The 24,583-nt window shown below is 43.7% G+C and overlaps 1 pseudogene; it reads right to left on the bottom strand.

Annotated features, from left to right (window-relative positions):
* LOC126474120 (venom carboxylesterase-6-like) overlaps positions 1-24,583 on the bottom strand; it is a 176,099-nt pseudogene that overhangs the window by 24,231 nt on the left and 127,285 nt on the right.

The following is a 24,583-nucleotide window of genomic DNA, read 5'->3' as shown; positions in this document are numbered from 1 at the left end:
GAGGCCTTACAGACGGCCGCCTGGAAAGTCTCTCGACCATAGGTGAGAGATCAGCCTCTCTTAAATATTGGGCGGATAGAACTACACGTTTCTTGTCGAGTGCGAGTTATCCAGTTACTCTTCCAGGGCAGGAAGCGCAAGAAGCTTGCGAAATGTAGCATCACATTTGCCAAGTAAACAGAGGTAAAACTACCAGGTTACGTGGAGTAAACCGAAACAGGTGATGGCGTTATAATCCGTTACTTGCTCTCCACCGAGAAAACCTTTACATTTCTATTCCACACATGACGTGCGCCTGAGTAATTTAACATGACATTCCTAACTCGCCGCTTTCGTTGTTACGCTTTGACGGACATTCAGCATCTGTAACAATTACCTTTAGGCTGGTAACTCCAGTCTTGTATAGGTTTAGGAAGAACCAGTAATTTACTCTTATATGACATCATGAGTGAATAAAATCCTCTCAATTTTCAACTAGCGCCAATGGAGTTATAATTAAAAAGGACGGTAAAGCATTTCAAACAAGAAAATCGCAGATTCTCTCCGATCCGCCAGCCTTGTTTTCTGTGGTAGGCCAACGATATTTTCTTAATATGGCCTCATGGTAGTCAAATGAAACCATTAAAACTGTAAATGAAAAGTGACATTTTGCGCCATTGTTCTGTAAGCTGGCAGTACTGTTACCAGTAACGTAAGGAATGCCCTACAGGCGGCGGCATACTACAGAAAAGTGAAAAGCTACCACAATACCAGTTCAAAATGGCCACCCCGTTTGCAAGATGCACCAAGGAAAAACATTTCTCTGTCAAACGTTTTTCAATAGTGAAGGTATGAAACCTGCCGCAGTTTGTTTTCTTTTGCTTCTTTTTAAATATATTCGTTTCGGAACGTGCCCACACAGACATCTCAACAAAGGAAATGTTGTATTACAATTTGTTTTGGCAATTCGTGGTAGGCATTACTCGAAGTCGTATCCTGGTATAAGTTACACAGCGTTAAAAAGGACTAACTTGACATAAAACAATATTTATAATTAGAGTATATTAAAACTGGTGCACAGGAAAAAAATACTGCAGCAGTTGAAACTACTGTGATGGGAAATTGCCTTCTGACAGTGACTGAAGCAGCCGCAAATCTGAAGATCAGTCATGGCTCAGGACATCACATGAAGTGGTTAAGTTTCGCAAAGGGAATGCAAGGTGGGCGTCAGAGCAGATCACTTCAGAACTGAAAATTTGAGACGTTTGCCGTATGTGAAGAAGTTTTGCGGCTCTTTGAAATAGGTGATCTCACCGAGTGATTACCACATGTTTGGACCACTCATAGAGGAAATGGGGGGAAAGAAAATATGTACCGATGAAGGGGCGCAGCAGGCAGTAACGGATTGGTACGCGCACGACCATTTTTTTTTCCCGGAAGAATCCGTGCACTCAGTACGCGCTGGAGGAAGTATGTCGAACGTCAAGAAGACTATGTCAAAAAGTGACCCACTTTGGTTCCACTTTTGTTCAATAAAAACAATTAAAAAAATATTTTGGTTTTCATTTGACTCCCCCTCATTGCCTTTTAACTGTTTGTGGAGAATATGAATTGCGGTATTTGACCCCACTACAAATTTACTCTTGAAATGGAGGGCAGCGGAACGCTACCTCCCTTGAGCGAACTAACTGAGTGGAAAGCAGATCTGTTGATTCGTTTGGTGCACAGACCGATACATACTTGAATGCAAATACTTTTCATTATACCTTCCAGAAGACAAATTACACCGACAGGACTATGATGGCTTCCAATGAGGACCATATTCAGTCTGAAGCCGAGAATTTTACAGTTTAAGATCTACATATTGCCAACACATTAAGATGTGATAAGAGGAAGTGGAAATTAACATGGTAGCAGTTTACCTGCCAAGAGTGCCAAGTGAATACGGTATTTTCAGTGTATGTGGTAGTATTCACGGTGTCGACGAAAGCCGTGGAACAAGGTGCCTCAGGTATGCTCAATAATGATTATGTCTGGGGGTTTGGTGGCGAGCAGAAGTGTTTAAACTCAGAAGAGTGTTCCTAGAGCATCTCTGTAGCAATTATGGACTTGTGGGGTGTCGCATCGTCCTGCTGGACTTGCCAAGTCCGTCGGAAGGCACAACGGACATGAATGGATGAAGGTGATCAGACAGGATGCTTACGTACGTGTCACATGTCAGAGTCGTATCTAGACGTATCAGGAGTCCCGTATACTCCAACTGCACACGCCCTATACCATTACAGAGCTTCCGCCAGCTTGAGGAGTCCCCTACTGATATCCAATTTCCAAGGATTCATGATGTTTTCTCCATATCAGTAAACGTCCATCCGCTCGACACAATTTCAGACAAGACTCATCCGACCAGGCAACATGTTTCCAGTCATCAACAGCCCATTTTCGGGGTTTACGGGCCCAGGCGAGGCGTAAAGCTTTGTGTCGCGCAGTCACCGACTGTACACGGGTGGGCCTTCGGCTCCGAAAGCCTATATCGATAATGTTTCGTTGTATGGTTCGCACGCTGACACTTGTTCGATGGCCCAGCATTGAAATCTGCAGCAATCTGGGGAAGGGTTGCACTTCTGTCACGTTGAAGGATTCTCTTAAGTCGTCGTTGATCCCGTTCTTGCAGGATCTTTTTCCGCTCGCAGCGATTTCGGAGATTTGATGTTTTACCGGACTGCTAATATTCACGGTACACTCGTGAAATGATCGTAAGGGAAAATCCTCACTTCGTATCTACCTCGGAGACCCTGTGTCCTGTGGTGTCACCGCCAGACACCACACTTGCTAGGTGGTAGCTTTAAATCGGCCGCGGTCCATTAGTACATGTCGGACCCGCGTGTCGCCACTGTGTGATCGCAGACCGAGCGCCACCACAAGGCAGGTCTCGAGATACGGAATAGCACTCGCCCCAGTTGTACGGACGACATTGCTAGCGACTACACTGACGAAGCATCGCTCATTAGCCGAGCAGATAGTTAGAATAGCCTTCAGCTAAGTCAAAGTCTGCGACCTAGCAAGGCGCCATAGCAATGGATAGTTTGATGGTTATCGTATGAAATGTCTCATCAAGAACGCTGTATACAAATGGTGGATTAAAGTTAAGTATTCCAGCAGCTACGTACTTTTCTTTATAGCTTTTATGAAGTATCCTGTTTCAGACCATCAAGTCCGCCTGCTTGCTTAATGGCCGCCTCCCTTAAATAATGTGCGTAGTGTTGGCAATCTGTCAACACTACATGTCCCATCGCTCGTGCGCCGACTCAAACATCACGTTGAAACTCACTAAAATCTTGATAATCTGCCATTGTAGCAGCAGTAACCGATCTAATAACGGCATCTGGATAGTCATCTTGATGTAAGGGACGACACAAAATTTTTCATTGCCATATCTTCAGAATGGCGGATTTCATGCATCTTCTTTTAAATAGTTTGTGCTTTTATGAACGTCCCCCCCCCCCCTCCCCCCTTAACCAGCCCGTTGTTGCAACGCTTACAGTAGATAATTCCAAGCTGGTGCAGTCCTGCATGGCACGTGTTGACAGTAGCTGCAAACAGCGATGCAAACAGCACACGAGGCGGCGAGCCTGTTTGTAAGGAAATTCACGCTCTCCGAAGCCTTGTGATCTTACGTAATGCATGATCGCAAACACTGTTTCGTCTGCCAAGAGGAACGTCGACAGTATCACAAGTCGGGACTGGCATGGCAAAGATTCGCAAAGTATTCGCAAAGTTATTTGAGATAATGGAGATCAATGTGATCTCTCATTCTGAATCCTCACCTGCTTCTCCTGGAAGTACCGAGTGATCAAAAAGTCAGTATAAATTTGAAAACTGAATGAATCACGGAATAATGTAGATAGAGAGGTACAAATTGACACACATGCTTGGAATGACATGGGGTTTTATTAGAACCATAAAAATACAAAAGTTCAAAAAATGTGCGACAGATAGCGCTTCATCTGATCAGAATAGCAATAATTAGCATAACAAAATAAGACAAAGCAAAGATGTTGTTCTTCACAGGATATGCTCAATATGTCCACCATAATTCCTCAACAATAGCTGTAGTCGAGGAATAATGTTGTGAACAACACTGTAAAGCATGTCCGGAGTTATGGTGAGGCACTGGCGTCGGATGTTGTCTTTCAGCATCCCTAGAGATGTCGGTCGATCATGATACACTTGCGACTTCACGTAACCCCAAAGCCAATAATCGCACGGATTGAGGTCTGGGAACCTGGGAGGCCAAGTATGACGAAAGTGGCGGCTGAGCACACGATCATCACCAAACGACGCGCGCAAGAGATCTTTCACGGGTTTAGCAATATGGGGTGGAGAACCATCCTGCATAAACATCGTACGTTCCAGCAGGTGTTTATCAGCCAGGCTGGGGATATACCTCTCACCCGTCACAGTAGCAGTTACAAACCCAGAATCACGCATTTCACAGAAGAAAAAAGGTCCGATTACGGTAGATGTGGTCAATCCAACCCATACCGTAACTTTCTCGTCGTGCATTGGAGTTTCCACGACAGTTCTAGGATTTTCGGTAGCCCAAATTCTGCAGTTGTGGGCGTTGACAGACCCTCGGAGCGTGAAATGAGCTTCTTCGGTCCACAACACGTTACTCAACCAATCGCCATCTTCCGCCATCCTTTGTAACGCCCACACCGTAAATGCGCTCCGCTTCACTAAATCGCCAGGTAACAGTTCATGATGCCGATGGATTTTGTACGGATAGCATCGGAGGGTACGCCTAAGTGCCAACCAAACAGTAGTGTATGGAATGCAGGTGCGACGTGCGACTGCACAAGCGCTGACTTCCCCGTGCATAGACGAACCCGCTACAGTCTCCATTTCTTCCTGAACTGTCTCAGCAGCATTACGCCTTGTGCTCGGTCGGCCACTACGGGGTCTATCGTCCAAACAACCCGTGGCTTTGAACTTCGAAATCATTCTCGCCACAGCTGCATTTGTCAGCGGAACTTTACCCGTTCGAATCCCCTTCCTATGGCGAGGTGATCGTAACGCTGAACTAGCACATTCCCCATTCTGATAATACAGCTTCACTAAAAGCGCCTTTTTAGGTAACGTCAACATGGTGCGACTGCTGGCGCATCTGATTCTCTCTCTCATTACAGCGCCTTTTATACACGATTGTCATGCGCAGTCACTGACGTTTTGCTGTCCAGCGCGATCTGTCGGACATTTTGTGCACTTTGCTTTTTTTTTGTTGTAATAAAACACCATGTCATTCCAAGCATGTGTGTCAATTTTTACCTCTCTACCTACATTATTCCGTGGTTTATTAAGTTTTCAAATTTATATTGACTTTTTGATCATCCGGTACTTACAAAAACCTCAGACGGTAGCCCAAGAATCGCAAAGATGGGAGCGCAGTCTAAAATTTAACTGAATCAAATCAACTCTGCTCAAGTAAACAAGCAGAAATAAGCTTTGTCTCTCACAGATCACAGTCTTCCGGACGTTGGACCGAGCGAGGTGGCCCAGTGATTAGCACCCTAGACTCGCATTCGGGAGTATGACGGTTCAAATCCGTGGATGAGCATCCTTATTTATGTTTTCCGTTATTTCCCTAAATAGCTTCAGGCAAATTCCAGGATGGTTCCCTTGAAAGTGCATGGCCGATTTCCTTCCCCATCCTTCCCTGCCGGCCGGGGTGGCTGAGCGGTTCTAGGCGCTACAGCCTGGATCCGCGCGACCGCAACGATCGCAGGTTCGAATCCTGCCTCGGGCATGGATGTGTGTGATGTCCTTAGGTTAGTTAGGTTTAAGTAGTTCTAAGTTCTGGGGGACTCATGATCTCAGAAGTTAAGTCCCATAGTGCTCAGAACCATTTGAACCATTTAATCGTGTTCTACATAAAGTAAATAGAGAATGTCGTGACGAGAAAGCCAAAGCAAGGAGGAGTTATTAGATTAGGTGACAAAAGTGACAACCTGCAAAACAGAAAGTTTAGCATTTGCAGATGATCTAGCTATTTTTTCAGACTCAGTGGAAACAGGCACTAGACAAATAACATTGTTTATAGAACAAGTTGAAAAACCAGCCCTACAAATTCTCTATGGGAAAACCAAATTTAGAACATGAGTAATAAAAACTAAATACGGATGAATTGAGAGAACTGACAAAGTCAAGCATGTAGGACAAATAATTTAACATGACAATTCGGAGACTGAAGCCTTTGAAGCAAGAGTTACGAAAATGAAGACATCATACTATGTCACCAACGGCGTATATAATAAGAAATCAATAACTATTAACGCTGAAGTCACACTCTGCTGTACAGTAATTCGGCGGGAAACACTTTATGCAACAGATGTCCAACTATGAAAAAGATGGTGATGATGGAAGTACTGGAAATCACAGAAAAAAATACTAAGGGAAATTTTGGAACCTGTTAAAGTTACCTGTTAAAGATACAATACAGAAGACGCCGTAACAATGAACTTCATATATATCTTGAAATAATTACAGACATAATTAGGAAAAGGAAAGAGCCCTACGCACACATCCAAGGCATGAATCGCAAAAGATTGACAAATGTGTTGTTCACATAACTGGCTAATGTGGCAAATTAAAAATGGACAACACCTGGTGCAAGCAGTAGCAGATCCAGAGGGGAGAGGGGGCTAAGGGGTTCAAGCTGCACCCATCCCCCGCCCTCCAAAAGCATAGCGATCCATCCCTGACATATCTCAAATTAAACGTGACATTGATCATAGAATGAAGGCTTTCACGGCAGGTATTGTCATCACTTAACACTTGCGGGCCGAGATGCCGTGGTCCATACATAAGACTCTCCCATGACGTTTCGCCTTCGACTGCGGAAGGCAGTCTCCGAGGACAATCGGCGAACTGCAACGAGAGCACGAGTGAGCGCCGTATATATAAGCCATCCAGAGGGCGCCGCTGTCAATCACGTGACGTCGGTTATGCTATGATCTCTGATATTGCCAACTTTCTCAATTGAAGGTAATCGATTGTCACGCTGTTGCTGCAATGTTAACATCCACATCTTATCCAGCTTAATGCCTTCATCTTTTCTATTAAAATTACTGTAGTGTTTCCCAGTCTCAATGGCCTCTCTGTACGTTCGTGCATAATAATGCGACGTCTTTCAAATGGTTCAAAGGGCTGTGAGCACTCTGATACTTAACATCTGTGGTCATCAGTCCCCTAGAACTTAGTACTACTTAAACCTAACTAACCTAAGGACATCACACACATCCATGCCCGAAGAAGGATTCGAACCTGCGACCGTAGCGGTTACGCAGTTCCAGACTGAAGCGCCTAGAACCGCACGGCCACAGCGGCCGGCGCGACGTATTTGCTATGACGGTCGACTTACTAAACTTTATTTCATGATCACCTTCCTGAAACACATGTTCCGCTACAGCCGATTTATCAATATGTCCGAGGCGGCAGTTCCTTTTACGTTCACCCAGAGGGGTGTTGACACTTCTTTTTGTTGTGCCTATATAGACCTTTCCACAACTGCACGGAATTTTATAGACACCTGCTGTAGCTAGAGGATGTCGTTTATCTTTTGCGGATCTTAAACCTTCTTTTATTTTCGTAGTGCGTCTGAAAACAGTTTCCACATCGTACCTGTTTAAATTTTTCCAATGTGATCAGTGACCTTACTAAGTTGGTGTCGATACTCGTCCGTCCTGGTTGTCAGTCTCTGGCGTAGTGCCCGATCTACCTCTCTGCTGGAATACCCATTCTTCATGAAGAAGACATTATCCTATTTTTTTTGGTTCTATATTACCTACAGTACAATTTTCATCACCTGTTATTACTTAACCGAATTTGAGTAGATATAATATGTTTCCAAATTTTAAATTTCTATAAGAAGCTGTTTACGTAATGAGTTCTTAATGTGCACCCCTCTCATTCGAGATGCAGCCCCACACACCCCCCCACTACCACCGCCAATCGTGCTCATGCGACAGAGCCGCGCGTCGCATACACACGAGTGTGCTGTTTGCGAGGGTGTGCCCACTCCTGCTACACGCAGAGGCCTTCTGGGTATGAATTGTTCCACTGAACACAATATAATGAATTGTCAGGTGTTTTTAATTGTTATCGATTGTTATCGTGGCGTCCTGGTGTTTGTTTTTGTCGATTTTGAAAAAAATACATTTGTAGTCAGTGTAAGGAGCGTCATGAGCTCAGCTACCTTTCCGTAAGCCGACTATTAAAGGTTCTTATTGTCACTGAAGCACGTCGGATCGATGATAATGATGAAACCTGGGCTCTGAGCTGCTCTCTGACAATTGTTCGGTCCTCCTTTTCTGTCGTCTATCTAGCTGTGTTCTGCCGCGGTTTACGTGTTGCTGCCAACATCGTCGTAATAGTGGCATTGACCAAATTCAAACGTTGAAGGATTCGTCTGTTATTCCAACCGACTTCTTTGAGCCCAATCAGACGTCGTCTCACTAATTATGACATCTGCGTACACTGTTCACCCGCCTGTCTGTCCAGCTGAGTACACGGAATGAAATTCGTAAAGACTTTATGCCGTGATATCGAGTTGTCCCCTGTTTACTATTCTTTCCAATTGCGCTGTTAGATTATGCTGCGGCGTCACCCCGCCACCAAAGTTTACCAACTAGCAACCTGTGTTGTGCGTTTCTTTTTTCTTAGAGTGTTTAGAAACGCCCTACGTATCTTCAGAAACCATTCCGCTACCTATTACCACAGCATGGTGATATTAAGTAGTACAAGTATCAAAAGTTCGTATGAAAACCCTGGAAAGGCGGTAAAAATTTTAACTCTAACTCAGAAACTGCAAATGATTAAATCAGATAGAGAGCGGCTGTTTCCTGTAGTACAAAGCATTACATATGGAAGTGAATCGTGGGCGTCAAGTAATTCAGATAGGATGTGAATAGAAGCTGTAGAAATGTGGTGCTCCAGAGGAATGTTGAAAATTAAACGTGTAGGTCGCACAACTGCTGAGGAAGTAATGAATACAAATGGACAGAACACTTTGCTTGCTGTCTATGTGATCGAGAAAATGTACTGTCAAGAGGCCATTGAGATGATGGTACATTAAGGACGAAAACGGTCAAGGAAATTTTAAAGCAGTTTTAAGAGTTCTCATTGACTCAGGTGATTGAACTCACCAAAAACGTTTAGAGACAGAGCCAGAATTGCTACACACCTCAGCTACACAACTCAGAATTAGCTGCTTGATTGTCTCCATTTCGTCATACTAAAAATGCTACTCAATAAAGTCAAAGAAGCTGTCCTTGGTGAAGAAAAATCTATGCCAGTGGGTACAGAAAAACTCAGGTATTTTGATTTACAAAAGAGCACAGTACACGAAGAGTTCATATGCATTCTGTCTGCAACTGATTTGCCAGGCGTTGCATTATGCGATCAGATCGTTCAAGAATTAAATGAAGTCGGCCTATGTGTTGAGTACTTGATAGATCAAGGTGAAGACCCAGGTGCCTACGTGTCTGGAAAGTTTAGTGGCGTACAATCTCTGATAAAGCACACAAACTAAACCTAGCTGTCGTGAAGGCCTACCGATTGCCTACTGTTTGGAATATAATGGGAACTCTAAATAATGTTACCAATTTTGCGCTTGAGTCAGAAAAGAGTTTGGAAATTATCACGCGAGCTGTCATTAAAAAACATCCAGAGGCGAAAAAATTTACAAAGTCTTAGTGATGCACGCTGACTTGAAAGGCCTGATGCATTCCTTCAATTCTAAAATCTTTTTGACTCTATCGTACAGTTCCTTGTAGAAATGTGCAGAGCTTCCCAGTTATCGGAAATTGCAAGTCTTTTGGCTACCGTTCAACGACTCTATTTTGTCTTACCTTTAAGGTAGCCGCCGCTGTATTTGAAATTACTGTTTCACATTCACGGCGACTTCAGGCTACTACATTAGACCTAACCCTTTACTACGGAATGGTACAAAAGGCAATAAGAACACTCGATAGGCATGAGGAAATTTTCCAAGAGACGTGAGTGTTGTAGAGTCTTTGGATATCCAAGTGCGTGCACCCAATACCGCGAAAAGTTCAGTCCATCGCTCAAATTCAGCAGCACCTGATGCTAAAGAATATTACAGGTAAAATGAACCTTTCATATATACACACGTTTTTTGTTTGATGCAGCATATCTTTCTTTTCTGTTATCTTCCTGAGAACTCTACGGTAATGTCAGCCGTGTTTTGTTTCAGACTGAATGTATTCCTTCCTTTCATCGATTTTGTGTTGGGACAGTTGAGGAGTCGCTTTTAGACAGCATAGCATTTTTCCACTCTCCACCTTTCCACCCTTTTTCCATGTGCTACCGTAAAAAGAGAAAATCTGAACTCGTTAGTGGCAGCTGCAGCGTTTGCCTCACCCTCTCTCATTATCGGAGAAAAACCACTTTGGAAGGAGCTTTGGGGAGAGAGCAGAGGCACATCAAGATACAAATTAGGTATTTCCAAATTTAAAAATTCTTTTATAAATTCTCGCAACATTACCAGTATTCACTTCTAGTGAGGAGCGCACCTTCTCTTCACGTAAACTGATAAAATCTTACCTCTGTACGACAATATTTGGAGACAGGTTAAACGGTTTGGTTGCCATTTATAGTCACCGAAATGTGCCTGGCAGCTTACAACATGTCAAAGTCACTGAAAAATTTGCAAAATGTTATCCGGGGGGGACTTGCTATGCGTCAAACGAGGAAAACAAAATGTTGTGCCCTTTTATTAGTGTTTAGGTGTTTACGTTGATAAAGCCTACTCTCGGCTCTGTCAAGCACATTCCAAACCAAAATACTACGTCCGCGCCACTGGGTGCAAGGAAGTAGGAAGGGACACGGACGAACTCCAAGCTACTCGACAAGCTGTTGAGGAACAACTGCCATTAAGAGAGAAATGAGAGGACTTCAAATGTTTCAATGACAAACTCAAGAAGAAGAGTGGAGTTACTTGGATAGGAGAAAGAGAGAAACCTCTAGAAATGATGAGAGAAATGTGGAAGAAATGAAAGAAGAAACCGTTGAAATAACCGCAATCAATAGCGGCCAATACGTAAAAGAAGAAGGAAGGAGGAGAGTAACGACAGATGAAAACTACTTTCTGATAAGCAAAAGCTAGATATGACTGATTTACAAAAGAGGGCAAATGTGGCCAATAACACTCCCAATGAATAACGAACAGATTAGTAAACTACGCAAAGGTCGCCTTAATAGATTTAAGGAAGTTGGACGGCAGAATGGGGAGCCGAGTGTTTACATTCAGGAGCAGCTCGCTCGGGTACAAAGGTACTGCACGAATATCGGGCAGTGGATTAGGACTTCAGGGAATCACAACAGCACCAACGAAACGAGGTCCATGGAAAGAGTTTTGGTTAGCGCATAAACATTTCCAAAATTCTTTCCTTTGGATCGGTACATCCGTTAGAATATTTAAAGGAATTTAGAGGTTTGGCCAGAATGATGGAATGAAGGAAAGCAAATATCATTCATTAAAAGTAATCTGGGACGAGACTTTTTTAGATGGGAACTGGAGATTATAGATGAGTATGAGGTGGCAGAGATTTTTAATCCAGGTTTTTTGAAATGGTTTTCGTCTAAGGAAAACCAACAAGTCATCCTTAGTAAATTCTGGCGAGGCGTCAGGTATGAACCGCATTAAGGTAGTATGAAAGGTTTGTGCCTAATGTAGGTGCACGAAGTGCAGCATTGGATAGTAGCCTAGGTGTGAAACCATATTTTTTGGACTAGAACTGAAGCAGCCAGTTCAGTAAGCCAAGTATTTGTTTCTGCACCCAAAGATAATGCGGAAAAGGGAAGAGCGTAGCGTATCAGTAATGGAGGGGAATACAATGGTGAGTTTCGACTAGGGAACAGCAACAGTCGCACTCGATTTGAAACGAACAGAAAGCTATTTGATAACGAATTAAACCCCCAGTGATCCTGCCTCTCTACGGCAAGCCAGAACGTGGCTAGTATGGTATACTTCCGGCTGTTGGGGTTTTATTTTCTATTCTGCAGTGTCTACCTCTACAAGTACAATAATCAGCCAAAACATTGGCCGCCGACCTTCTATCGATATAAACCCGTTATGACTTTTGGCCTAGGGGTAGCGTCTTTGATTTACAATAAAAGCGTCCTCGGTCTCGGGTTCCAAAGGCACCACTGCCTATGTTTTGATTTATAATCAGCATTGGTGGCTGAATGCTTCCGGCATAAGAACTCATCGTCATCCCGCCAATGGCCTTGTCAAAGAGGGTGCTGGAATGGATTGAGATTCAGGTCACCCTCTTGCCCTCGGGTGGTAAACTGCCTCTGAAGGCGAAAGAATAAGCAATGATCAACGGTATGACGATGCAGAAGGGAGTGGAAACCACTGCATTAAAAACACGTAGTGTTTATCCACAGGACACGTGGCCTGTAATTGAAAAAGTGTAGTGACAATCTCTCCATTGGCAAAACATTCCGGAATCGTCCCCCATTTGGATCTCCGGGAGCAGATTACCGAAAGGGACGTGACCATGAGAACAAGATTGAATAATCAACGAAGGGATAATGTTCTACGAGTCGGAGAGTGGAATGTCAGAAGCTTGAACCAGATAGGAAAGCTAGAAAATATGGTCAGATGAATATAGAGTAATATCAACAGCAACAAAAAATGGTATAACCGCACTAGGATTCGTTGTGAATCGAAAAGTAGGGCAGAGAGAGTGTTACTGTGAGCAATTCAGTGATAAATGTGTTCTTATCAGAATCGACAGCAAACCAACAACGACAAAGTTAGTTCAGATATACATGCCGATGACGCAAGCTAAGGATGAAGAAGCAGAGAAAGTAAGGATAATACCTAAGCGTAATACTATACTGTATTAAGTAAAGGGAGATGAAAACCTAATAGTCATGGCGGACTGGAGGAAACAGTGAAAGAAGGGTTACAGGAGAGGAGGGGCTTGGGACAAGGAATGAGAAAGTCTGAGTTCCGTAATAAAGTTCAGCTAGTAACAGCCAATACTCTGTTGAAGAATCACATGAGGATGTGGTATACTTGGAATAGGCCGGCTGATACGGGAAGATTTCAGCTAGATTACGCCGTGATTAGACAGAGGTTCCGAAATCAGATATTGGATTGTAAGGCGTACCAAGGAGAACATATAGATTCAGATCACAATGTAACAGTGATGAAGATTTTGATGAAGTTAAGGAGACTAGACAGAAAGAATCAATACACAAAGAAGTGGGATACAGAAGCACTAAAGAATGACGAGATACACTTGAAGTTCTCTAAGGCTATAAATGCAGCAGTAAGAAACAGATCAGTAGGCAGTACTGTTGAAGAGGAATGGACATCTCTAAAAAGAACAATCACAGAAGCTGGGAAGAGAACACAAGTACAAAGAAGGTAACTGCGATGAAACCATGGGTAACAGAAGAAATACTTCAGTTAATCAACGAAAGAAGAAGTACAAAAATGCTCAGGGAAATTCAGGAATACAGAAATACAATTAGCTGAGGAATGAAATAAATAGGAAGTGCAGGGAAGCTACGACGAAATGGCTGCATGAAACATGTGAGGAAATCGAAAAAAATGATTGTCGGAAGGACTGACTCAGCATGTAGGAAAGTCAAAACAATCTTCGGTGAAATTTAAAGCAAGGGTGGTAGCACTAAGAGTGCAACGGTAATTCCGCTCTTAAATGCAGAGGTGAGAGCGGCTGGGTGAAACGAGTACACTGAAGGCCTCTAAGAGGGCAAAGATTTGTCCGATGTTATAGAAGAAGAAATAATTATGAAAAATCCACCTCGATTGCACAAACTACCTAGTGTTTACCTAGGTTTCAGCGTGGGTAACCACGCCTTCTTCAGAACAAATATAAAACCGCTTGCCTAAATAGGCATAGTCAAAGGCTAAAATCAACACTTACAGTGGCAAGACCTCATAAAATTTTTTTACAAATACACGGTACATATGTACCAAGTCAATAATATAACTTATCTCAACCCTGTGTGTGCTGCCTCGCCCCAGCCAACGTACGATGGTCACAGGCTCTCCACCGAACACTATGTCAGCACATACCTCAGATCACCGCTCCATCCATCCAAATGGTGGGAAATGGTCAATCTCTGTCCAGCTGCCAGGGAGGAAGGTTAGGTTAGTGTAATTTATTTATTATTATTATTACTGGCAGTAAACTGATTGTTGGATTGTCCTGCGCACTACACCCCCCCCCCCCCCGCCCCCACTTTCCACCGCCCCCCATGACAACTTTAAGCAACACCCCACCTCCACTTTTTTCTGATTGCATGTGTATATGCTCATTTGAAGTTCGAAAACTGACTGCCCTAGTTCACAATATAGTCACCACAGTGAGTTCAAACCGGTCTACAACAACCATTCCACTCTCCACCATGCCCCACGCCACTTTTTATTTTCTACTGCGCGGAGTATTTAACTATTTGCAGGGCTGTAGCAGTACCGAAAATAACGTACAGTGGTTGAAACCGAGGCTTCACGATTGGTAATATGCATGGAAAATCTCTATGTATATGTGTGTAGAGCTGTCAGCGGCAAACTATTGCTGTTCAAACGCATCACTTGCTAACTGATCGTCTATAAATGATGGTGTCAGGGAGACACACTCTTTACATAGAGAGAAGGGCAAATTTTACAGCCCAGGTTGCTAAGTCCAGTCGACGCACTGTGTACTACTGAATAACTTATTACTAGTGTAAAAAAAATCGAAATCTATAGTTTGTAGAGGGCACTGGGTACGTATCAGAGTTGAAACGTATAAACAAAAGTAGCGAAAGTAATCTGGTAAGCAATAATAGCACATACTTACGGGAAAATTATCGGAGCAGCAACAGAAATCAACTTTGTACAGATGTCAGCTTACTGTTGTAGATCCCTACAGGAGGAAGTGGAAGTCAAGTGAACATGTAGAACTATTTCCAGACTTTAATTTTCTATAAAGTGCAGCACCATATGAGTCTGCAGACAAGCTATCTGATGTGTTTTTTGGAGCAGTACACGGAACTCTTTCTAACTTTGAGTTTCCAATACATCCATCATCTGCACTACACGTTGAGCCTCTTCTAGGTATGAAGCGAGTGTTACTGTACCTTTCATGATCGTCCCATCCAGAATGCATGCATGTAGATCATCAGGAGGAGGGAAATTCTTAGATTTTTTTAGTAAGCTGGTGTATAGCACAGGCTAATATTCTTGTATAAAATCAAACAGCGCATGGGTATGTCAGCAATATGACCATATACACACGGAAAACAATCGAAAAATATGAAAAACGACATAAAATCGGTAAAAGTCGAGAAAAACTTGGTATAATTACGAGAAACTGATGGGAAATACGTAAAATTGAGATAAATACGACGAAATATGTAAAATCGCGAAAGCCTAGCAGAATTAGTATAAATTTATTGTGAATAGATAAAATTAGAAAAAAAGGTAGCATGAAATGCTGTTAATTGAGGTGAAGTGATGGTATGCAGACACTCAAGATCGAGAAAAGCTTAAAAATTATGCTCTGTTGGCATTCAGTTTTAATTCCCCACCCGTAAACTACATGGGAGCTTGTAAATCATACTTCAACGAAGACAATATAAGCATTATACGGAAGCGCTGTAGAAATGCACGTGAAACATATGTCCCGCAGTCCTGGACAGTGTTCTTACACTGGATATTTCTGAATTAGGGTTGTTGCTCAAAAGTAATGTTATACCACAAGTGTTGAGGAGAAGGACTTGAGCCATTCTCTAGCGCGTTCTGTAGGAGGGTGGACTGATACTACACATATTTTCCTTGGCGGTTTGAGGAGGGGGTACTCAAGAGATGTGGTGTCAGGACGAAATTGCTATATTATTCTTGATGTCAGCAAGACTACCTAACATCAGACCACGACTTCTGTGTGCGCGAGGAAGGCTACCAGGTCTGTGGTGATGCTACTGCAGTAATGTTGTTACATCTCCTTTGGCTACTAATCGTGGTGTTTCCTTCCTCGTAAGATGTCACTGTTTCTCCGTGTGCATTTTCATGCAGTGTGACATGGGTGGTAACTCAATGTGTCAACTTACGAAAATATTTTTGCCGTTTTTCCTCGTTCTATTTCTTAGTGAGGCATGGCCGCGTCTATCAAAACCGTTACTACTACTGAGAAGTACGACTGACACGGGAAACATGATTGAGGGTACGTACATATCCTACTTAAAAGACTTATAAAATACATAAATTTCCTAAAAGACAGCACAGCAGCTTACCGAATTCGTTCTAGTTGGTTTATAAGCAGTCTCAGCGACGGGTGAACGTCGATGATACCTTCATAATGAGAAACAGCTCTGTCACTTCCTAGGATACCACAATAGTCTCCACACCAAAATAAAATTCACGATGGAGGTAAAAAGGGACAACTACTCTTTCTAGGTGTGCTGGTTACAGAAAATTAGGAGGAACCTAATACGTACAGCGACGAACAGACTCGCGGAGCTATACATCCATAAGCCGACAAATCATCAAAAATAGGAATGATCAATACACTAAGGACGAATATGTAAGATGCAACACCGAGAGAATTTTCTGATAAGTAATGGGTGCTCCAGCCATTGCATAAGAAGCAGAGGAGGAAAATATTGGCTACAGCCTTCCTACGATATATCCCTATCGTGATTGTGTATAGGGGACGGTAGCTTATGGTTAGCCCCATTTTTGTTCTGCCCACAGCTGTGTGTTAAGTGCCCTCCGCCTGCATGGTTAGAAACCTCTTTCAGTTGTGGAGAATCTGAGCAATATATTTAGCAAAAAATCTTTCAGCATGATGGGTGCCTTACAAAAGGTTGTAGGAGTGATAATCGCAGTTTTCTGCGCCCGTGTTATTGGTTGTGATAGTACTGTCATATATGAACTGAAAGGGAGAAATTAGGATCTTTGTCTCCGTCGTAAAAAAAAAAGAAAAGAAAAAAAATGATGGAGAGCTTAGATTTTTCGGACAAATACTTAATGACAATTCGTAGAAAAGTATTTGACATGTCAGAATGCATGATACGACTTGTGAAAACAGGATGTCACACTGCGTGCCACCACAGAAATTCTGTACTGTGATCGATATTCTGGAATACATGAGTAGCTTAACTGCACAGGTTTGGAGGCTGTTTGGTATACTTCCGAGAATTAATCCAAATAGACATGCTGCACAGTTATCTATCTATCAACATTCATACTCTGGTATAAACCAATGATGCCTTAGTCGACAAATTCGTGTGATCTGCGTATGTAGTTATGTGTGTAAACATACGTCGAAATGTGTAGCATAGGGCTCGAATGTACTGGCGCAAACTCAGATGACGAGCTCCAACTTGACCGTCCAAATATAAGACGCCACTATGTTGATTGTATTTAAACGACGCAGTGGAATGATCAAAAACACAAAAAAGGATGGCCCCACCCAGTCGGTAAGTATAGCAGGTTTGTTAAATAGTGGCCTCTCCTCGATTCTGACTGAATTGAAGGCCTGTATGTTAAATCATTTCGTGGAAGTGAAGTCGAGAAACCTCATGGGGGTGGGATGTCTGGTGGTGAGATGAGGTTCTCGCAGAAGTTAGCTAGACCCTCCGAAGTTACTCTTTCTGTAATAGCGTGTCAGCACTATCTGCTCTTGCATATGCCGATTATCGTGCAGAAACGTATGTAAAATAAGTAAGAGACATGATGGGTTTTTAATTGTAATTAAACACTTTATTCCTCGTCAGGTATGTGACAAATTGTTCTGAGCACAATGGGGCTTAATATCTGAGGTCATTAGACCACTAGAACTTAGAACTACTTAAACCTAAAAAACCTAACGACATCACACACATCCATGTCCGAGGCAGGATTCGAACCTGCGACCGTAGCGGTCGCACGGTTCCAGACTGAAGCGCCTAGAACCGCTCGGCCACACCGGCCTGCTAGGTATGTGACAACCACGATGTTGCGGAAGGATACTGCTATTGGGCAGCGTGAAACGATACTTAGCTGTTGTGAGTATGAAAATTCCATAATGTTTCGACGCTATACACCAATAAATGATAATCGGAAATGTTCTGTTGGAATGTAAAGTTACTGTAGTTAGTGTTAAGACATGCGCAAAGAAAATGACGTGGGTAGAACTAAGACCGGTTGTAAGGGATGTAATTTTGTTTTTTTAATTGATGGTAGGTTAAAAAAGATAACTGGACATTAAATACAACTGTTCCAAGGAACTTCGTATCGCAGAACAGGGAACGCAAGCGGAGACATCTCCGGTCGGTAGGGGACACAGTGCTCTCAGTCGCATGTTTTAGGAAAAATGACACATGTGATTCTTCTTTTTTCTGTAGAGTGACCTGGTGTCTCGCTTTATTTTGTTGTCAACCGGCTTAACACATGCCCCTGGTAAGGGATTAGGGCCTTTGGCTGCTGGGTGGCTGAGATGTCTGCTTGCATCAGCCACGGCAGTGGCCGGTTCTTCCAGCCAGTTTTCTTTATATTTCATAAACGCCACCTCGATGTACCACTGCAATGGTAAAATGGTATCTGGCATAGTGTATAAACAACATTCTCTTTAATTACAGCTTCTTGTTGCCGAACGTAAGGTGATTGGGTTATTGCGATATATGAACAGATAGTGTGAAAGGCTGTGCTCTGTGATGTTAATTCACCTGTCCGAAATGTTTGTAATACCCACATGTATGACAATTTATTCACAGACACTGATTTGAACACGAGGGACGCTCACAAATAATGTGATGTGTCCATCAAACTGAAAGAAATCGGTTAACACAGATGTTTCTTCAGAGTTTAAAGTTGTCACTTTTTGTTTCGTCCCTTGGAAGTTTCAAAATGCGAGGACATTCAGCAGTGGTCAGTAGTTTTTGCAGCCTAATAGTGGAACCTATTTCGATTTTATGAATGGTAGACATGTATAGGAGATGTGAGATAAGATAGTAAATCTGTCAGATGTATCACTATAGAACTCCAACCTCTGCAGCCTGCTCATCTGTAATTGGTAGCAGGTATGTGGTTTTTTCACATCAATGGAAGTCAAAAAATGATAGGAGGCGTAGAAAGAGAAAGACAGACAGAGGAAGAGACAAAGAGAGAGAGAGACGTGAATTGTATCCTGCAGTTGAATGCAAAAATAACTGTATAGATGCCGTTCTATATTGACAGTTCAATCATCTGAAATGAGTGGAGGAGGAGGAGATTAGTGTTTAACGTCCCGTCGACAACGAGGTCATTAGAGACGGAGCGCAAGCTCGGGTGAGGGAAGGATGGGGAAGGAAATCGGCCGTGCCCTCTCAAGGGAACCATCCCGGCATTTGCCTGAAACGATTTAGGGAAATCACGGAAAACCGAAATCAGGATGGCCGGAGACGGGATTGAACCGTCGTCCTCCCCTGAAAGGAGTGTAGTGGCCTTATGCATGAGGAGTGCCCTCTAACTATACCGACTTCGCTCATAAAACTAAAAGAAAATGGACTGCACTGATTAACGTGTAAAAATTATTTTAACATCGGTGCAGTTGTGCTTTTTAATAGATTCTTGTTTATAAATGGTGTATTTATGTTCAATACAACTGTTTACACTGAAATGCTCTCAGAATAGCGAGCACCTCTGGGGGCAACTACTGGTGGTGTGGTGTGATTGTCTCTCTTGGGTGGCTGCAGCTGCATTTTTAGACAAACAACATGCAGCCTTCTTTCTTCACTTTGTTCTCTTCCCCACTGGAGCGGTGACTTATTTTGTATGTGTTGATGTTGTCTGCATCGATAGTGCTCACTGCCCAATCCAAGTGCTCCGCTGGAAATTCTGCCTCCGACTGTAGCCACACTGCCTGCTTGCAGCTACAGCAGTCAGGGGTGTGTGGTGGCAGCGGTCGTCAGAAAAAGCGTTCTGGAGAGTTCTCTGGAATCTGGTTGTTGTTCCAGGGGCTGATAAATACATTCACAAAACAAAGAACTTCATCTGACTTTGGTGGAACTTTTTGTGTACCACCGGCAACAGGTTCTGGAACAGATCAGAAAAACTGCTTCTACTTCTGCAAGGCCTAGGGGATAGATGGGATGGAGGAAAGGTTTCAGAGAAAAGAGGTAGTGGTGGTTCTGGTGTTATTTGTTTGCTACCACATGCCGAAGAGAACACAGCGTTATGGTGGTGAGTGAATTTTATTTCCGGTAGCTGTGTGATGTTACTACAATGCTTTTCGTTAATTTCCGATGTATGTTGCATTACGGTTCATTGTTTACGAGTTGTGATTTTTCACGTTAATTTCGATGTTTTTTCGTCCAAGAGTGGTGAAGCAATTAGCGTGATCTGTGTGTGCGCGCTTGTGTATGTATTTCAAACATCAAGGCTGTTTGGTTTCGAGAGGTGTTTAGTTGTTGGATTACATGATTTTTTCTTCTGGGAGCAGTGAAGCATTTACCATGAACTGTGTTTGTTTGCCTGTGTACATATGCGTTTGAACCATCAACACTGGTTTCAGGTTGTGTTAGCTGTTGGATTGAACGATTTTTTTAAATTAATGATTTTTTTTTCAATTACAGTTCTGGAAATGGTTCTGCGGATGAATGAATTGATGTTAAAAATCTTGGAGGTGAATCTCAGGTGAGCACACACAGAGCATTCCCCACCAATCTATACTGTCGTAGTTATGTTATTTGGACATGTAGTAATGCTTGCACCAGCAGCTAAGCTTTTTTCTCAGAGGGGCAGCTGTGGAACAGTTTCAAGTGGTACTGCTGACTAAGTCACACAAATGATCAGCAAAAATTGAAGATGGGGCCTATAGAAAGTGGGGGCAGGGGTGGTTTAGTGTGGGGTGGTTATAGGACAGTTTGAATTCATTGTGGTGACTGTATTGTGAACTAGGGCATTCAGTCTTAGAAATTCAACTGAACAGATAAACACACAATGACAAAAAACTGGGGGTGGGGGTGGCTAGAAGTGCTGGTGGTGGACAGTGGAAAGTGAGGGTGGGGGGTTGGTGGAGTGTGGAGGACAGTCCAGCAGTCAGTTACCCACAAAAAATAATAGTAAATGAAGTACCCTACCATAGCTTTCCTCTCTAGTAGCTGGATAGAGACTGACCACTTCTCAGAATTTGCAGGGGCCGTGGGGTATTGGGGGTGCATGATCATAGGAGTTGGGGGAGGGGTGTGAGGAGTGAGCACCGCACTCTGGTGGATGTAGTGTGAACCAGTTCAGACAATCCCTACACGTCGAGGTGAACATACATACATCTCCATGTTATGTTACTGAAAGTACTCCAACTGAACTATAAATAAATAAATAAAATACCCTGCCTTCCTCTCCAGCACAGAATTATCGTTTCCCAACAAAGTAAAAAAAAAAAAAAGTACCCTACCCTAACCTTTATATCTGTCGGATGGACAGAGGCTGATCATTTCCCACCATTTCCAGGGATGAATGGTGGTTGGGGTAGGTGATATCAGAGGAATGGTGGGAGTGGTATGGAGAAGGTAGCCCAGTTGCCCTATTTCCCACAATTTCAAGTGGCTGGAGGGGGGGGATATGACGTCATAGAGCTGAACTCAGATGCCATTTACATAAGTTACCTGCAGCAGAAATTCCTTAGCCCCACCACTCGTGTTCTGTGAACATTTGACCAGTTTCACCATTTTCAAGATATTCGTTCATAGGCTCTGCATAATAATAAACTGCCCTTTGCAAAGTCGCTCATCTCAATGGAATTCCCCTTTTCAATCCAAATCTTCGCTACAGTGATCTCCTGTCGGTGTCTGCCCTCCTTACATACTTTTGTTACCAAGTCTCGTGCCCACAATGCCACCAGGCAGCATCCAACGTCAGAGTGGGTAGTGGTCACAAAGTTTTCCTGATCCATTTATTTTGCTAGTAAAAGAACAAGAAAAGTCAGAAACATTGATATCTGTAACACCATCAATGAGAAATATCTTATTAGCAGTTCTAAAAAATGTGTAAATATTGGACCTCTTTCAATTTCTTGAACCTATCTCTATTTTCTAACCAATTTGTTGAAGACCAGAATGGTTCTGGAGTGAGCAGACCACCCACGCTTTTATTGGAAGATGGGGCGGAACGCCAGTAAAAGAGCAAATGAAAGATCGTCCGATTGAGTCACATACTCTATGCCTCATTCAATTCAGAAATACACTCCTGGAAATGGAAAAAGGAACACATTGACACCGGTGTGTCAGACCCACCATACTTGCTCCGGACACTGCGAGAGGGCTGTACAAGCAATGATCACACGCACGGCACAGCGGACACACCAGGAACCGCGGTGTTGGCCGTCGAATGGCGCTAGCTGCGCAGCATTTGTGCACCGCCGCCGTCAGTGTCAGCCAGTTTGCCGTGGCATACGGAGCTCCATCGCAGTCTCTAACACTGGTAGCATGCCACGACAGCGTGGACGTGAACCGAATGTGCAGTTGACGGACTTTGAGCGAGGGCGTATAGTGGGCATGCGGGAGGCCGGGTGGACGTACCGCCGAATTGCTCAACACGTGGGGCATGAGGTCTCCACAGGACATCGATGTTGTCGCCAGTGGTCGGCGGAAGGTGCACGTGCCCGTCGACCTGGGACCGGACCGCAGCGACGCACGGATGCACGCCAAGACCGTAGGATCCTACGCAGTGCCGTAGGGGACCGCACCGCCACTTCCCAGCAAATTAGGGACACTGTTGCTCCTGGGGTATCGGCGAGGACCATTCGCAACCGTCTCCATGAAGCTGGGCTACGGTCCCGCACACCGTTAGGCCGTCTTCCGCTCACGCCCCAACATCATGCAGCCCGCCTCCAGTGGTGTCGCGACAGGCGTGAATGGAGGGACGAATGGAGACGTGTCGTCTTCAGCGATGAGAGTCGCTTCTGCCTTGGTGCCAATGATGGTCGTATGCGTGTTTGGCGCCGTGCAGGTGAGCGCCACAATCAGGACTGCATACGACCGAGGCACACAGGGCCAACATCCAGCATCATGGTGTGGGGAGCGATCTCCTACACTGGCCGTACACCACTGGTGATCGTCGAGGGGACACTGAATGGTGCACGGTACATCCAAACCGTCATCGAACCCATCGTTCTACCATTCCTAGACCGGCAGGGGAACTTGCTGTTCCAACAGGACAATGCAAGTCCGCATGTATCCCGTGCCACCCAATGTGCTCTAGAAGGTGTAAGTCAACTACCCTGGCCAGCAAGATCTCCGGATCTGTCCCCCATTGAGCATGTTTGGGACTGGATGAAGCGTCGTCTCACGCGGTCTGCACGTCCAGCACGAACGCTAGTCCAACTGAGGCGCCAGGTGGAAATGGCATGGCAAGCCGTTCCACAGGACTACATCCAGCATCTCTACGATCGTCTCCATGGGAGAATAGCAGCCTGCATTTCTGGGAAAGGTGGATATACACTGTACTAGTGCCGACATTGTGCATGCTCTGTTGCCTGTGTCGATGTGCCTGTGGTTCTGTCAGTGTGATCATGTGATGTATCTGACCCCAGGAATGTGTCAATAAAGTTTCCCCTTCCTGGGACAATGAATTCACGGTGTTCTTATTTCAATTTCCAGGAGTGTATATTTGATGAACACTTCCAGACTCCTTCAATTATTCTACCAGACCTTCTGTAAGTGAATGGCTGCTAGGTTTTCTGCAGACAGTCATATCTGAATGTTCGCTCAAACATTCGTATTGGTCTAGATGCACAACGGCAGTACCCCATTAGATTGCAAGTTATCTTCATAATGTCCTGTGGAAACACATGACTGTAAACGAAAGCAGATTAGCTGGTGACAGAAAACGGCTACATGCTGGTAAATGAGTGCGATGTTACTTTTACAGTGTGTCGTAGGTATATCAAATGTCTGTAAATTTAAAGAAATGGAAAATTATGCAGTACTGCGACTGCAAGGATGTTAGAAACATAAGAACAGGAATGACTTAGCGCCTGCCAGGATGATAAGACTTTCAGTTGTTGCTAAGCTATTATACTTACATCACTGAGGGTGCTGAGTGTGAACTCCTTAGAAGGGAAGTAGAAATCCCGTATCTTCTTAGTGATCAGATCTGCATTTAAGGACGTGTGGTACAGTAATGTTATGGGAAACAGTCTGCCACTCTTTTTCTTTAGTTCTTGAAATAATGTCTCGTTTGAAACAAAAGCTGAAATAAAAATGTGAACTATTAGTTGAAAGTGGATAATGACTGCTAAGATTTACATGAAAAAAATTCGTTAATGAATGGACAGAACGTACTCGCTAGAAAAAAATGGCTCTGAGCACTATGGGACTTAACATATGAGGTCATCAGTCCCCTTAGAACTTAGAACTAGCTAAACCTAACTAACCTAAGGACATCACATACATCCATGCCCGAGGCAGAATGCGAAGCTGCAACCGTAGCAGTAGCTCTGTTCCGGACTGAAGCGCCTACAACCGCTCGGTCACCGCGGCCGGCTGCACTCGCTAGATACGATAGTGGGTACGAAATATAATATGTGTTTAACGCTGAAAACTA

This window comes from Schistocerca serialis, chromosome 4 (genome assembly GCF_023864345.2).
Source record: "Schistocerca serialis cubense isolate TAMUIC-IGC-003099 chromosome 4, iqSchSeri2.2, whole genome shotgun sequence".
NCBI classification, from domain to species: Eukaryota; Metazoa; Arthropoda; class Insecta; order Orthoptera; family Acrididae; genus Schistocerca; species Schistocerca serialis.
Note: the sequence above shows the minus strand (reverse complement) of the source record. Positions and strands in the feature narration are given on the sequence as shown.